Raw genomic sequence first — 6,515 nt, 5'->3', positions numbered from 1 at the left:
TCAGCTAGTCCAGCCTATGAGGGGACGCCCCTTGCAATATGTCCACTTCCTCGCATAGTACCTGCATCCACACTTGACACGCACAATTACCAAAGTACTGTTTCAGAGGTCAAAAAGTTGCCAAATTAAAATATTTTTGATCTCGCTTTAACGTTACAGGCCGACCAAACAGAAAGATACAGGCGAGTGGGGTGGTTATTCAGTCTAATGAGAATCTTTGCGCAATATTCTGGGTCAATCTCAGGACAGGCCCATGTAGTCAATAGTGATAAAATGGAGTTACGGGATTTAAAAGTTAAAACCAGCGGCAAAGATCCAACTCTTCCACGGTTCGCCAAGTCGGGTACTACAAATTCAAGGGGTCACTGGAGGAGGTTGACTTTGGCTACCACCTGCTTGCAGCCCATTATCGAATAGTGCCTCTCCCCTTGCGTGTAATATTTTAACTGGCTCGCTAGGGACTCTATGTTGCCATTTTCTGGATAGTAGCCTCCTCAAAGCATTTCATCCAAGAAACAGTTGATACTGTGGTTCTTTTCCAAGAGGATGAACGGGACGACTTCAGCGTGATCCCACAGCATGTGATCCTGCTGCAAAGAAGGCTTCACAACACCGGAGAGCTCACGGAGCTTCTTGTGCTGGGACAGGACATCACTTGATGCTTTATGAAGGACGTACTTGGTAATCCTGCTTCCACCAATGTTGCTAATCAATATGTAAATAGCATTAAGGTACTCGTTACTCTGATTCGATTGAAAATATTCTCCCAGCAGGTCAAGAAGCAGTGGAGGCATTTCCTCCATCTCATCGAATATCAGCACAGGAATCTTTTCTTCGATTTCGGCTCGGACGACCACATCCGAAACCATGCCAGCCAGGTCTAGTTGGCATGCAAGCACATCATTCCCCTCAGGGCAGTTGTGCACAGCATAGTACTGGAGCACAAAGTCATTGGCCATGACCAAACGGAAGTGTTTGGCCAGCAGCCACCCCATATGACTCTTTCCTACTCCACATGGGCCATTTAGTGACACTACCAGTGGCTTGTTATGTATGTGGTGGCCAAGTAGTCCTTTATGAGGTGCATAATATTGTCCACTGCCAGTTTTTGCCCAAATATGTCCCAATGCATTGTTTTCTCAAGACCGTCCAAATCATATTTTTGTAGATAATCATCCAAGTTTTCAATAGCATTTAAAATCTGGAAGCAGATACCTCCTACGAGCAGAATGAGCCAGCGTTTAGCTTTGCTCTTATGCTCGACAGGCAGGTACTTTCTGGAATCGCCGGGATACATAAGAAGTCTGTTAGTCCTCCTTTTCTTTTTGTACTTCGGTTTCATCAGGGTGACCTTTTCCAAATTTGGCGTATCAAAACTAAAATATGGTGCGTTTTGAAAACCAGAGTTAAAATGTGTTTTGTCAAATGAGAGCTGCTTTTGCAAGATCCTAGACTGGAAGATCTCCAACGCCCTCCCACCAGATAGATCCAAATGAAGCCGTGTTTCTTCAGGTTGCGGACCCGGCGGGGCAGGCGGATCATAGCCCGAATGGGCCATGATGCCATGGACATCTTTCTAGCAAGTTGCGGAGCTTCGTGGCGCAGGGCTGGATTTCCTCAATTTCGATGTCGTCTCAAAAATCATTCAGCTTTCCACCAAGGACTATGAGCAGGTTAGCTCGATAACTTGCTCTTTCCGCCACTTTGTGTGGTCTTGTCAGCTTCCCCCTCCTCCTTGTGGTCAAAACCAAGTTATATTTGGCAGCCGAACCCACGCCTCTGAAGAGACTGGATGTTCAGCTCCGACCCCTACTGAGCGCCTCCTTCTCGCGCTGCATGCCCCAGCCCAGCCTTCAACTTGATGGGTGAGGACTGGGCCAGCCCCCCCTAGACCTGGTGTGGCAGGGATCCCAACACTGCGGGGGCTATGAGGGCCACCACCATGCCAGTGCAACCCTGTGCTTCATTAGACTACACCTATTGGCTGGTTAGTTTGGCGTGGCTGTGCTTGGGCTGCACGGGGAAGGGTGGGCAGCATTGCTGCTCCCTCCTCTGGCCCCCGCAAGTCGCCAAACCACTCATATTGCAACAGCTAAAATTGCTTCTTTTGTCAATGCTTTTTTTGCCTCACATGGCCTTAACATGAGGAGTGTTTTTATCTTACTTTACATATTTCATGCTGGGACTTGTAGTTTAAATTTTTCCTATTAAATGGATGGGCCTACAACTCTCAACATGTGATGTAAAACACCAGGCTGGTTTAAGGTGTCATGAAATACACAAAGTTCCAAAGCTGTTGTATAATTATTTTAGAATCTAATCTTCCTTATTCCAAAGCGTGTATCCAAAAAAACAGATATCACCGGCAAGTTATCCCATTAAAAGTCTGAATGTATTAGCACTAGGGCAAACTCTTCCCTGTTGCAATAATGCAGTGAAAATCTATCTTATTTGCCCAAAAGCAATTTTTGCCCTATGCCTACACCATGCCAAATTGCACTTGTCATGGTGCAATCGTTTTCCAATATGTCCCAGTGTTTTAAAAAATAGGGCAAACTTTGCCCTGGTGCTAATACCGTGCTAACTTTGCACTTGCACCAGTGCAAAGTTTCTGTAATCTGGCCCTAGGTGTGCAGACAGTTCCATAACTTCTGCACAGGTAAATTGATGATTCCTCAAAATGTTTCAGAAAGCAGGGTTACCGTACCTACTGGGGGATGGAGGGGGGCACAGCAGCAGGAAAGCAAAGACTACAACCTGACACTGAAAGCAAGGATGTGGAGGAGAGGGCCTTCCACCAGAGCCACGTGTCTCTAACCGCTTGCTTGGTACAGTTCTCCAGATCTTATTAGACATCTAAAAGAATAAGCCCTGGCAGAAAGCTCTAGGGTAAAATGATCCTTGCAAACAGGGAATAGGGCTTTGTTGAAAAACAAGTGAATTTGAGGGATATGGTTCTGTCTGTGCTTGTGTATGGAGGTCTTGAAGATGACAAGCACAGCTCCTGAAAGCCCACGAAAAGCGGTTGGGGTTCATTGCTTGACATTTCTGATTAGGAACAGTACAGCTATCTTGAAATCCCAGCTGTTAGGTATTGCCGGTGTTCAAAGCAGGCGCCAGGTGAAACGCGCAGCTTCTATACCTGAAGAAAGCAAGCAAAGGATCCAAACAGAATGGGGCTCCAGTTCTCAGCCTATGGGGACCACTGCAACTGTTGGAGAAGTACAAAAGCTAGGCTGTAGAAGGGGTGCTTTTAGGGAGCACATGAGCCAACCACACCCACAAGTAGAAGTTCCAAATTCTTCAGAGCAAGTATATTTTACTGTCACCTTCTGAACAATGTTCAAGCCCCTCACATTAAGACAGGAATACAATTAGGGGGCAACCTCAATGGATATTTCAGGGTTCCACACATGGCTCAGGGTCCAGGTTTCGGTGAAGAATACTATATTAAAAAAGGGATGCCTCGTATCCTACATTTGGGGACTGTTTTCTAGTCGGGGCAGTCAAGAACCCCAAAACAAACATCGTATTGCTAAAATGACATCCTCTTTGTGACGGCCAGGTTCCCTCCTGGACAAGGAGGCTGGTGTGGGCGTGGTTTCCACGTGAAAGAGGATGTGCTTGTTGCCTACTAAGAGAGTCTGTCATATCATCTAGACCAGAAAGCAAGTTATGCCCACAGAGGTTGTTTCAGGACAGGAGAAGGTTTCTCAAATGGAACACCTCTCCTACTTTACAAAGAGGCTACTGTGGTTTAGAGAGAAACTCGTAACTCGTCAGCCAAAATGCCAAAGGGAGAAAGAACAAAGAATGTCCACCCTTATAATTAAAGGTGAAGCGAGTTGTCGATTTTTTTCAAGTAAAAGTATTTGAAGCATTTGAATTTGACAGGAAAGCATCATTATCTTGTAAAGTCAAGGTGAAGGATGACTCTGCCCTGACCTGACAACTGTGAAGGGCTTTTAAGGTTAAATCTGCAGGACATCTTATTACTATTATTAAAAGAGACACGTGCAATCATGGCTCTTTGAATCAGGAGTTGCCCACCCATATGCTCTGTTATGTTAGGTAATGTCATATTATGCTACGTCACTCTGGACATTCTACAGCACAATGTGTGTCCTTTGCATGGCATCTTGCTGTTTTGCGTGCTGCAAGTAAGAGATGTGATTCTCCGTGTGCTAGCGGGAACAGAGCAGAGGTTATTTCGACTGTGTGAGGCAAGCCAGGTTGTACCATTTACCTGCTTTTCATATTGGTGTTGATGTATACTTTGCATATGCTGTGCATTCTGATTTTGCTGGATGCTGGTGTTCAGCAAGGCAGAGGCTGTCACCTGCATCTGGGTTAGCATATGTTAGCATATTGGTGTGGTGGGGTGGCAACTGAAAACAGTGATGCCGGTGGATGTTAATCATCATACACTCCTGCACTTAGCCACTCAAGGGTCAGTGAAAAGTGACACATTCAGTTTAATTTTGACTATCAGTGCAGTGAGCCCTTTCAACCACACACTGTCCATCATCCTGACCCCCCCCCCTATCATTACACCGAAGGGTAGAAGGCCCGCATTGAGGGGATTCCCAGCCAGTGTACACTCCTTGTGGAGATGAAACCTTGAAACTACTCATTTGTCTTTGCTAAATACAATGCACCTCTTGGAAGTGGAGGTCATTCACAGAGAATGTCTCCACTCACAAGCATACCTGGTGTTATATCATCTTAATAAAAGCCCCACCCCCGCGCAAGGGAGGCAGTCCCGGGCACAGACTCCAGCAGCGTGTGTCGTGTCTTTCTTTCGCTCCGGCTGGAGCTGCGTCACTGAGGCCTATCTCCAAGGCCTACCACGTGCTGCCTCTGTGCGGAGCCAGAACATAACACGAGGGAAACGGGACCCAGCACGAGCACTCGGCGCCCGACCATCTCATTCCTCCTGCATCGCATGACCGACAACTTTTCCAGCGAGCCGATGGGACCGCTCTTCGACGCGTGGGCCTACCGCACACACAAAGCGCATGTGCGTTCATGGCTGTAGACAGTGGAGGAGAGGCAGCGGCCCTATCCGCCAACGGGTTCATAGTTTGGCCTCAACAGGGACCGTCAGGGGACGACGTCACACGACATGGCGACCGGCACATCCACCCCTGGGCCTAGCACGCCATCCAGAATCGCAGCGAATCTGCCGATCTCACCGCCGCCACCTCGCCCACAGAGCAACTCGACCACGATGATTCAACCTTTCGATCCGTACACGGATCCATCCTTGGTTGGCCCCCGCTGGCAGCTATGGCTCCAAAAATTTGAGATGGCTATGGAGTGCAAGGACGTAACCTCGTCTAGGAAGATGAGATCGCACCTACTTTTGAACGTGGGGGGTGAGGTGCTACGCATTTTCAATGCGCTAACCATTGCGGATGGCCTGGACATCTACCAACGATCGAAGGACGCGTTGACGGCTCACTTTCTCCCGCAACTCAATCCTGACTATGAGACATTCATATTCTGCACCACGTTTCAGGTGGAAGAGGAGACCTTGGATGCTTTTCACACCCGGCTCAGGAAGCTAGCAATGTCATGTGAGTTCACGGATGTCGAGCAAGAGATCCGGAGACAACTCATCAATGGCATCCATTCCGAGAAACTAAGGAGGTTGGTGCTGGGTGAGAGGGGCATCTCTTTGACGCGCATTCTGGAGCTGGGTCGTCAGAGGGAGCTAGCGCATGCCGGCCCTCGCGTCATCCATGGTGGCCCAGGTCACAAACAGACAATCGACAAGGGATGAATCCGGTGGTAACTACGCACCGCCCAGATGGCAGCCATGGATCCCGGGGCCCACAGAGTGTGGATGGTGTGGTGGACTGCGTCACGGATGGCGAAATTGCCCGGCTCAAGGCACAACGTGCGGGGCATGTGGCAGGAAGGACCACTATGCAAAGGTGTGCCGTTCCTCAGGCGCTCCATTACCGCTTCCGCCGAACCCTCAGGAGAGGAGTGGTACAAAGAAGAAGAAACAGGGAGTCACGAGGCGCTTCGAAGCTAACAACTCGTCGACTGAGGAAGAAGGAGATGACATCACAGGAACTCCACTAGACCCCGGCAGACAGCAGAGGACCAAAGGAAGGAAAGTCTACCTAGTGTCAGCCCTGGATCGAGGACGCGGCACGCAGAAGAAAGGGCTCTGGAGGCTAAAATGCCAGGTCACCCTCCAAAACCAGCAGATATGGATGACCACTGACACGGGAGCCTCGGTGAATGTCATGCCCACGTCCATGTTCAAGACTTTGCAGCCGCAACCATCCCTCAAGAACACTGACACTCTCCTGTTCGCATATGGCTGCAAGAAGCGGCTACCGGTAGTTGGCAGATTCCGCACGACCCTCAGCCACGGCGAGAACAGGCTACTGTCAAAAGTCTACGTAGTGAACGCCGGGATCGAATGCCTTCTGAGCGGTGATGCGGCGGAGGACTTAGGGCTCGTACAGTTTGTCAATCAGATCGGGGAAGCCCAAGAG

At 48.9% G+C, this 6,515-nt stretch overlaps 1 pseudogene; it reads right to left on the bottom strand.

The window, feature by feature from the left end:
• Positions 1-347: 347 nt before the first annotated feature.
• On the bottom strand, positions 348-1,572 carry LOC138481678 (torsin-4A-A-like; annotated as a pseudogene).
• Between the last annotated feature and the right edge of the window lie 4,943 nt (positions 1,573-6,515).

This window comes from Ambystoma mexicanum, chromosome 5p (genome assembly GCF_040938575.1).
Source record: "Ambystoma mexicanum isolate Mex_15411 chromosome 5p, UKY_AmexF1_1, whole genome shotgun sequence".
Classification (NCBI taxonomy): domain Eukaryota; kingdom Metazoa; phylum Chordata; class Amphibia; order Caudata; family Ambystomatidae; genus Ambystoma; species Ambystoma mexicanum.
This window is presented reverse-complemented; position numbering and strand designations above follow the sequence as displayed.